At 40.7% G+C, this 10,394-nt stretch overlaps 2 long non-coding RNA genes across 2 annotated transcripts; one reads left to right on the forward strand and one right to left on the reverse strand.

Annotated features, from left to right (window-relative positions):
• Positions 1-363: 363 nt before the first annotated feature.
• LOC113992785 lies at positions 364-3,587 on the reverse strand. Its single transcript, XR_005566343.1, has 3 exons — positions 3,561-3,587; positions 2,198-2,249; positions 364-469 (listed from the first exon to the last, which is right to left on the reverse strand). It is a non-coding gene; the product is annotated as an uncharacterized LOC113992785 (long non-coding RNA).
• Positions 3,588-4,134: 547 nt separating this feature from the next.
• On the forward strand, positions 4,135-6,113 carry LOC113992786. The gene is made up of 2 exons (XR_003542355.2): positions 4,135-4,216; positions 5,912-6,113. It is a non-coding gene; the product is annotated as an uncharacterized LOC113992786 (long non-coding RNA).
• Positions 6,114-10,394: the final 4,281 nt, after the last annotated feature.

Genomic DNA, 10,394 nt, shown 5'->3' on the forward strand with positions numbered 1-10,394 from the left:
TCCATGCCCTGTCCAAGTGTCCCCTTCCCTCATGTCCAAGGTAGGCATGCAGCTCCTCTAGGTGCTTCATAAACCAGTAGTATTGGATATCCCCAGTACATGACAGCTGACAGTCTGATTACATCAAATGCTTTAAAAAGGGGATAAGAAGCAAAGACATAAATGAGGAATTTTTAAGTAAACCCAGTTATGCTTATTTTGAGTATAAATGCATTCATGCATATCTTTTTAGAGAAACTTTTCAAGAATGAATGGATGTCTCATTAGACACATTTGCATATTCTTTTTCAAGAACAGCTAAGACTAAAAGAACTGTGGCATTATGACTCTAAGGAAGCCATTCCGTAATTTTGGAGTCTCGGACTTATTTATTAAGAGATGTCACGAATCAGAAATTTCAGTGACTTGACGATGCAGATTATCTCCCTTCAAGCTTACTCTGAAAGTGCTGCTTTTATTCCATGTATCCCTGAAACAGTCAATGAGGTACAAATTCAATGACTGGCAAGGTTAATACAGGTCAGCATAATTCATCCTTAAGTGTTGATCAGTAGCATAGTTACAAAGGAAAGAATTTGCTTTCAGTGTTTGCAAGTAGAAAGAAACTTAAGTTAGACTTAATGCAAGTTTACCAGAAGGTGGAGCTGGATAGTAAATCTAAACAATAGCTTGAAATTAATACATTCCAAGGATTATTTCAACTCAGAAATATGAATGTAAATGATCTACCGGTAGTTTTGTGCACTGTAATTCAGATCCTGCAACTGCTAAAAGTTGGCACCTATTACCTGGACAGAACTCAAGTGATCAGAGTAGCCACAAAAGCGTTCATCAATAATATAGTGGTAATATGGAAAAATACTGCAGAAATATGGTTTGAAAATAAAGAAAATGAAATGCTAATTTTGACTCCAACTCTCTGAAGTGTTGAAGTATATACATATATATGTGAAGAGCATGAAGACTTAAATTGAGGCTGCAGGGGAAAATAAATTTCAGACAATAAAACACATGTGTCAAGATAAATAGTTTTATCAGAGTTATTGTGGGCTATATCTTAAAATTATATCTCAGTGTATTTTACATTTCCATACTCCTATCCGCTGTAGGTTGCTATATTTCCAAACAAATACTTCTTTGGGCAAGTGAGGCAGACATTAACTCCATCTTTTTGTCCTGATTCATGAAAAATATCCTTGAAAGACCATCCTTCACTTTGGATGGCCAGACTGTCTTTGCTGGACCTTCCCATAGACTGTTTGTAAATCCATCCTCTCAGGGAAGACGTGGGCTTGAAACTGACTGGTGACTGGAGAGCCTCAAACCTGACAGCACATGGTCAACCTGCCAAGCATCCAACTGCTCTCCAGCTGATCCCACGGCTTCTGCAGGGCATGGTGGCACAGCACAGACCTCAGCTTTCATCTGGACCACATGGCTTCTCAGAGCAATTGCACAGGTCAGGACCAAAACATATTGAACTCTTGTGTTTGTCAGTGAAATACTGTTCAAACAGGTTTGAGGGACAGGTGCACGTTCTGGCTTCCTCCTTTTGGAAAGATATCCAGGCACTATTGTCCAGTGGTGCTGGGCATCAGGGCAGCATGACGTGCCCCTTTGTTGGTGATATTTGCAGTGATGAGTATTACAATGCCAAAAGAACTCCCAAAGCTAACAGGTATACACCAGCATCAACCACAGATGAAGCCCAAAGTGAGAAGGAGTGCAAATGTCCTCACAATGGTCCTACGCTCTTTCTTCGGCCATCTACAGATCATGATGGAAGCCAGTTTTGGTCAGGAGGTATCTGACAAATAATGAAGAATTGACACCAGACTCAAGGCCCACATTCACTCTGTTCCAATTGCAGGGAATCTCAGAATAAAGAGTTGTGAAAACCTGGTAAAAGCTGTTTGCAGAGGTTGTCCAGGAAAATGATTTTCCACAGGCAGAAAGAATATGGTAAACCTTTTCAGTGGAAGAAATAATAAATACAGAGCTCCATTGTGTTCCATCATAACTGACACAAGGTATGATTAATGATTAATACCAGCCCAGTAAAACCCTCTCAAATATGCCTCCCAAAGAAGGAAGAAGGTGTAGGGTTTAGGTCTTTAGCTGAGGTATCTGAATTAATTCAAATATGATTGTATCTCACATGCTTGGTCTTAATTGTCTCCTCCTGAAAATTCAATACCTGCATTCATGCTCCTGGGCTCCAGGGATTCCAGAGCACCACACTGTCCCCACTGAAAGGAAATGAAAAATCGGCTGATGCTAACCAGACCCCTTCAGCAACTTTACCCATTTAAGTGCTGTATCCTGCAGAGTGATTAATGATTTTTTTCCTTTTACATCTAACAGCAAAGAAAGAAGGAAAGAAAGAGCGTGTACTGTCGCTCACCTTCTAGCCAATAGACTACAAAGGCGTAGTTTGCCAGGATATTCACTTTCCTCCTGTGTGTGATTTATTTTTCATTTGTATCTGACATTGCCTCTTCCTTGGATATGGCTGAAGCCTGCAGCATCTTATCAGCAAAAGGTTTGGCTCGCTCTTGTATGTGACTAGCATTCTGCTTTCTTTGGGCCTGTTTAAAACTGCAACCTGAACCTGTTCACCAGCTCTTTATTAACATGTGTTTTATGGTACAGGTGTAATAATTAATCCAAATGGTTAGCAGATGTGGCTGTCTATCTCTGGGCGTATCAGTTCCTACACACCACCTCTTAATCAAGCAGTGCCCAAGCAATGCCAAAATAAATGAAAGAAAATAAATTCCACCAAGATATTTATGTGGGCCACCTGCATAGGGAAATACCTTGGCCTTTGCCTGTCCCCTGCTCCAGGTGGCTACAAAAGGCTGAAGTCCCTTTATAAATACAAGTCAAATCAATCTTGCAGGGAGCTGAAAATGAAAAGCTGTGCTTGGCTCCCTAGTTTAACCATAATGAAATTTTGTACATGTGCTCTAAGAAAGCCTTCCCACTTCACCTTATTTATTTGAAATTTCCCTTCTTTTTACCAGTGCCAGCACCTGATGGACTTCACATAATTCAGGTTACTGGTTCTTGCCTCTGTTTCTGGCAAGCCAAAACTAAGGATCTTCTTTGTGTTATCAGCTGGACTCCGGGTGTTGCTTTGCAAATCACGAAGGCTGATGCCAGATTTTTACACTCCTGCCATTTCCACATTTCTTTTTTCAATTATTTATAGTCTTCACATGGGTAATTCCTGACAGATTTTCATCACATTCAGCTTCTGCTGGGACAAAAGGCTTTGCCTGTAAAGGGGTGGTTGTTCTAGCCTGCCGCAGGGGGAGCTCATCTCTGATGGAAGCTGCAGCCTCAGCCTCCCTACAACATCATGGCAAAATGCACCTCCCACCACATGGGAAACGTCCACACATCTGCTGCATTACATCCAGATGCTCCACTCCAACAACAACCCTCAGAACACCATGGATAAAAAGCCAGGTATCCTGGGCTGCATTGAAAGAAGTGTGGCCAGCAGGTTGCGGGAGATGATTCTGCCCCTCTAATCTGCTCTTGTGAGAGTCTACCTGGAGTGCTGCATCCAGCTGTGGGCTCCTCATCACAGGAAAGACATGGACCTGCTGGAGGGAGTCCAGAGGGGGGTCATAAAGATGATCAGAGAACTGATACCCCTGCCATTACAGGTCCCTTCCTACCCCAACCATTCTATTATTCCCTGAGGTGGTGTGATATCCCCAGATGGACATCAGGTGCTCTCCAAAGCCACTCTGTCACTTCCCTCCTCAGCCAGACAGGGAAGAGAAAATACCATGAAGGGTTCATAGATTGAGATAAGGACAGGGAGAGACCATTCACCAATTACCGTCACAGGGAAAAGACACTTGATTGGAGGAGGTAGATCCTACACACCAGAGTAGGATAACAAGAAATAAAACAAAGTCTTAAAAACACCTTCCCCCTACCCCTTCCTTATTTCTGGACTTGGTTTTACTTCTGATTTTCTCTATCTCCTCCCCACCAGAGGCTCAGAAAGATGGTGAATAGGGGCTGAGGTCATAGACTCATAGAACGGTTGAGGTTGGAAAGGACCTTAAAAAGCATCTAGTTCCAATGTCCCTGCCATGGGCAGGGACACCTTCCACTAGACCAGGTTACTCAGAACCCCATCCAGCCTGGTCTTGAACGCTTCCAGGGATGGGGAGTTCCCAGCCTTTGTGTGCAGGTCAGTTCATCACACATTGTTCTCTGCTGCTCCCCCCTCAAGGTGAGGACAGCTTACACTCTTCCCCTGCTCCAGTGTGGTGTCCCTCTCACAGGAGACAGTCCTCCACAAACTTCTCCTATGTGAATCCTCCCTCATGAACTGCTCCAGCATGGGTCCCTTCCATGGGGTGCAGTCCTTCAGGAACAAATTTCTCCAGTGTGGATCCCGCATAGGGTCACAAGTCCTACCAGCAACCCTGGTCCAGTGTGGGCTTCTCTCTCTGTGGTGCTACAGGTCCTGCCAGGAGCTGGCTCCAGCGTGAGCTTCTCCTGTGGACATAGCCTTCAGGCATCCACTTGCTCTGTTATGGGGTCCTCCAGAGACTGTAGGTGGATCTCTGCTCCACTGTGGATCTCCATGGGCTGCAGGGAGACAGCTGTCTCACCATGGTCTTTGCCATGGGCAGCAGGGCAATATCTTCTCTGGTGCCTGGAGTACCTCCTCCCCCTCCTTCTTCACTGACCTTGGAATTTGCAGAGCTGTTTCTTTCACCTATTCTCATTCCTCTCTTCTAGCTGCAGTTGCTGTCACACAGCAGCTTTTTCCTCTGTTGAAGTACATTTTCCCAGAAATGCTACCACTGTTGCTGATGGGCTTGACCTTGGTCAGTGGCAGGTCTGTCTTGGGGCCTCTATTGGACAGGGAGGAAGCTTCTGGCAGCTTATCACAGAGCCAGCTCTATAGCCCCCCATTGTCATACAAACCCAGTACAGGTGGGCAGGAGTTTTGCCAAAAAAGTGTTGGAAAGTAAAGTTTATGAAGAATGGGCACTGAATACTGCTTATATCCATGACCATTGGATTCTCAGTGAACAAGAAGCAGTTAATTCTGGGAAAAAGCTGTGCATGATAGAAGAAATCAGCTGACATCCTTATTTATAGCTATAAATCTATTTTATCCACATAACAAAAAATGCAGTTATCAGTGCACCTAGTTCCATCACACACACTACTTAATCCTTAACAACTATGATGCTAGACTACATAGGTAAAATGATGTGCCAAAAATAATACATAAATAAATTAAAGCTGATAATGGACATGTACCTTACTATTTTAACCTGTAAGCTCATTTCCTAATTAAAAAAATAGGAAAAAGTTTCCTTTAGGTTGTTGTTTATCTATTTGGCAAGTTTTGTCTAATAAGCCTGTATATTCACTGCTGCCACAGATGAAAAAATTGAACAGGTGGATCATTGGAGTGAAGCTTAATGCACTGATTATCCTGGTACAGTTTAAATATTTATTGAAAATTGACATTTAAACACAAGGGGAATCAAAACCTTTTTCAGTTTGAACTATTACTGCTTAAATATCCCCACTATTCAGTCATGCTAGAGAGAAATTACTGAACGAAACCAAGCACATTATTCATGATTAAATCTGTGAGACCTATTAGCTATCAGCTTTCCATTAACCAGTCTGAAACTCTATGCCAAGAAGTGTCACAGTCTGCTTAGAACAGCAGTGGAGCCAGCTTCAACCAAATGGCAGCAGCAGCTAAAAACTCCCAAACTATGCTGATTTCATAACACGTCTCCCCATATTTTCATCCCCACTATGCAAGGTCTGAATGTTGGAATGAACTGTCCTTGATAACATGGAGATGCCTAATAGCTCTTGGAGTCTGAAGTCTCTTCTTTTCTTCTTACAGAGGTTTTGGAACACAGATGCTCACAGAAGTGTGTTAAATGGATTACGCTTCCATTATTTTAACTTGTTTATTTGCAACATGAGAACAGCATGAAGTAAACACCTGGGAAGTTTCAACTGGAAAAGATCAGATGTTCTTCAGTTATAAAGGCACAAAAATAGCATCTTTTTAGAACAAGCACATAAAAAAAAAGTTCAGAAAAGCCATATGTTGTGTAACTTGAAAACTGACATTTTTCTTGTGGCTTCCAAAAATATCCACTTCTGCACCGAGACTAATGCCTGTTACAGTTTAGCCAAAACAGGGTCAAAGCAGGTGGTTTAATATTAAAGTCCCATATCAAATTAACTATGATATTTGATATCTAGTAAATACTCTTCAGGGCAAGTTGAATAAGAGCCCTTATTATACACAACAGATTGGAGTAAATAAAAAGTGTGAGACAAACAAAACATCCACTCTCTGTAATGAAGCATTCCCTCCACCACCCATTCTCAAGGGAAGAAAAAGAAAAGGAAAACCAGCGGTCAGATGAAATACTTTAGATGTGAAGGAAGCATGTGTCTGGCAGCCTCAGACACGCACATGAAAAGTAGACTGTTGGAACTAAAGGGTTTCTCCATATGTTGAACTCTGACTCTCCCATTTCTTCCAGAAATGATTAGCTAAGGATATTTTCCACTTTTCAGTCAGAGAAAACAAAATGCTGCAGGGAGATGTTAGATGTTCCACTGGGAAATGTACGTCTTCTTATCTCTCTCTATGAGTATTTCTTCCAATCTTTCTTCTCCACCTGCCCCAGACCCCAAGCCAAGTTTCACGGGACTTATAGTTTCCTGCATCTTCCTGTTGATCATTTATAATTACTGGCATGAGATTGGCTTTTTTTTTCTCCAGTTCTGTGCAACGTCCTCAGGAACCTAAGATTTATTTAAAAACTATGTTAATGGTTCAGAAAAATCCTTAGCCAATTCTTTTAAAACTCCTGACTGCAGTGGATATTCGTTCTTTGGTATCCTAAGGACAAAGCATGTATGTTGGAGGTAAGACATATGGCACAAAAGCAATGTGTGCAGCTCAAACAGGCTCTGTTTATCCTGTATCAGTGGTAAAATACACACAAGTTACACAGCTTCATCCAAATTTGTATTGTCATTCCCTTCACAAAGCTGCCAGAACCGCCTCCTTTGCTTGTTCTTGTCCATCTCAGAAAAGGACGAGGATGGCTAAAGATGCAGTTGGTCGTTTTGTGGATTGCTGTCTGCCCACATTTCTACTCGTTCAGTTTTTTCTTAGGCCCTGCTTTTGCTGTTTTAGCTCCCCAGTCATTCACATATGTGAAATGTGCTTTGTAGATATGAACAGAGGAATGGTTGTCTCTCTGGTCACTGTACTCAATGCCGGTTGTACTTAAATGCCAATGCAGATATTCCAGATTGTTGAAGCTTTGTGCTATGCATGAAACATGGAAATTATGCAAAAAAACCTGCTTGACCAAAGGACCACAGTAAAAAGCCTTAAAGATGAGAAGGAGAATTTTGGAATTCCAGAACAGGGCTGTAAACTCTAGCAATCTTAAAAAATGTAAAATATGTACATATCTGTGTAAAAGTTTTCCGACAACATTGCCTATAAAGAGGAAAGTAGCATGACTGAAAGAAGCAGATGCCTGCCTAAAACTGGTAGGTAGAATTCTGGAGGCTGAGGCAGAGCTGCTGGACTCAAAAATTAGTATGTTCAAAGTGGATTTATGTAAAATAGGTCTTGTCCAAACAGCTTGAGATATAGGGGAGATCAAGTCTTAAATACAGTGCATAAAGATTAGTGTGTCAATAAAATAGTCTTCAGTATGAAATTTCACTTGGTGTCACTATGTGTTTTCATTCAGAAACTGGCATAGTAAAAAATTAATGCAGCGTATGTTAAATGTTTTAGAAATGAAATGATAAATTGGAAAGTGATACTATAAATCTGGAATCTTTGTTAAATAACCTAGTTTTATCTGGAACCCTATATGGGTCAGTTTTCAGAATTAAACTACTTAGTATTAGTATCAATGTCCAAGGGAAAAAATATGCAGTTACTACTGACAAAGACTGAATATGACACAAAGATTATGGAGTGGGAGAAAAGAAAAAAAAAGAAGAAAAAATAATGATGCAAACCAGATTGCCTGGTGAAACAGATGCAAGCAACATATTAGGAAGTAAAGACATTCTTCTGAAAAAAAAAAGAAACCAAGTCATACAGACGGAATATACTGTATGTGTACTCTGGAGGGTGCTTGGGACCACAGTGAGTACGCAGCCAAATAGAGGCTCCCTGAAGACCTTCAGAAAGGATGACAGAGTTGAATTAGAAATGACAAAATCGAATATAGGCATGGTATTTGATGACAATGTGACATAACTTCTATATTCACTGGTGTCCACAATCCAAGCTGGACAGCGAATAGGAAAAGTCTCATAGGAGAATTAGGAGGATAATTAAAAGGCTGCAAAACTTACACCAAAGTAAAAGCCTACAAAAGAGTTCAGTCTCTTGAAGAATGTTGTAAAGATGACTGTCAATATCTACCTACACTGAGATCATTGTTTTGTTTTGTTTGGGTTTTTTTGTCTACTGGATAAAGATATCACAGGATCCAATATCTGGAAATACAAACATGGTAACTTCAGACCAAAAATAAGGCACATATGTTTTTACCAGAGGACAGCTAATCATCAAAGGAACAGATCTCGTGGTTATATAAGGTCCTCTATCACTGGCAATTTGAAAATTAAGATTGACTGTTTCTCTTAAAGATATGTGCCTTACTTCCAAAAGGAAGTAATTCAGGGAAGAAGTGGTTTGGCCTATGCTCTCCTGGAGGTCAGGATCAACGTGCAGGCTGCTCCCCTCTGACTTTATAAACCATGAATCTGTTCCTTAATTCTTTCATGGGGAGGTCTATTCTTTTGGGCTTTGCTTTTCTTATTGAATTGAAATTAGACATGATTGCATTTGTAGCATTAATTCTCCCAGACAACTAATAAATCAGCCACATATTTTGCCTGGGATGTTTAGTTCACTTTAGCCACAAAAAGACTAAGGGGGAACTTGGACTGGAACATGGGTATTACAAAGGGAGGAAGAGATAGCTTTATGGGCTGTGATGAGATGACCTCATCCAACATTGCCTTCCTTAGATGTCAAAACCCTAATTGTTTGGAATTGTTGTTCTCCATTTGTTATTTGCTCATTTTCTCTTAATTGAAGCTAAACTTAAAAACAGAGTAAAAAGTTACAATGGAGCCAAAGCAGGATGAGCGCTCTTTTTTCCACCCCTCTGAAATTATCCCAAGTTTTAACTTGAAGTGGGTTTAATCTAAGGACTCCAGCCTCCCTGTAGCCACATGTTGAATCAATTGAAAAGCAACCAACAGGTAAATATCTCTAGCACGGCACTGCTAATAATGTAGCAGACCTTTAGCAGAAGAGGAAACCCTTTTGACCCCTCTTGTGAAAGCTTTTCTGTGGCCTCAGGTTTGGTTGATTTTTTTGTTAAACTGTCATTACAAATGCAAGAAGCAGACACCTGCAAGAAGCTGATAACTTTACATACATCAATAAGGAGGGAAAGCAGAGGCAAATAGGTTTTATTTGGCTTTAACGGAGCACCAGGGAGAAATACAGAGAGAGATTGACTGACAAGGGCTTCAGTAGAAACCCACCAGCATGTAATGTGAGAAAGTGCTTGCAAATGAACAAAAAGCCCGCGGCCCTTTCCAAAACTAGGACACTTTGCCTAAAATATTCTACTTTTCCCCCATTGTTTCCTATCCTCCTGCGTTGAGGTCTAACCACAGAACAAGGCACCACTGACCCACATGGCCATTCTGTATATCTATCTGGAACATGTCAGGCGTTGGCAGCCTGCCCCAATAAAAACCCTGAAAAGGGAAGGAGGTAACTGTTATGTATTTTTAAAACAAAAGATTCTGCTGCGTGCTACAATCCTATCAGAATTTACATTCTAAAAAGAGTTGGGCTAGGTTCAACATATAAACAGGAAACTCCCAAGAAACATTGAGTTATTAGAAAAACAGTAACAGAAGATATCAGAAGCTGAAAAGATAGCATGCTCCCCATGAAGTGAAGAATAAATAAATTTAGACATAAAACACTTCTCCTACCTACTTCTGGGCAAATAACATTAATGAACACCGTAATTTTTTTACAGTAGACAAGTAAAGAAATTATGAAGAATTTTGTTACTATTACTTGAAAATGTCTAGTCCTAAAAAAAAGTGAGACCATTGATGATTTTACAGAGCTGCTTGCTAAAATTAAAATATTAACACAAATTCTCAGACAAATTTTACCTCTGACACCACCTCATGTTCTAGCTTTTACTCCAATAGGTCTGGGGATTTTTCATTCTGCTTTTAGCTGTTTTAAAGAGCTGTGGTGTTTCATAAAATACTACATAGAGATTCTGACA

The sequence above is a fragment of the Pipra filicauda genome, unplaced genomic scaffold, assembly GCF_003945595.2.
Source record: "Pipra filicauda isolate LSUMZ 115617 unplaced genomic scaffold, ASM394559v2 scaffold69_size3009148_pilon, whole genome shotgun sequence".
NCBI lineage: Eukaryota > Metazoa > Chordata > Aves > Passeriformes > Pipridae > Pipra > Pipra filicauda.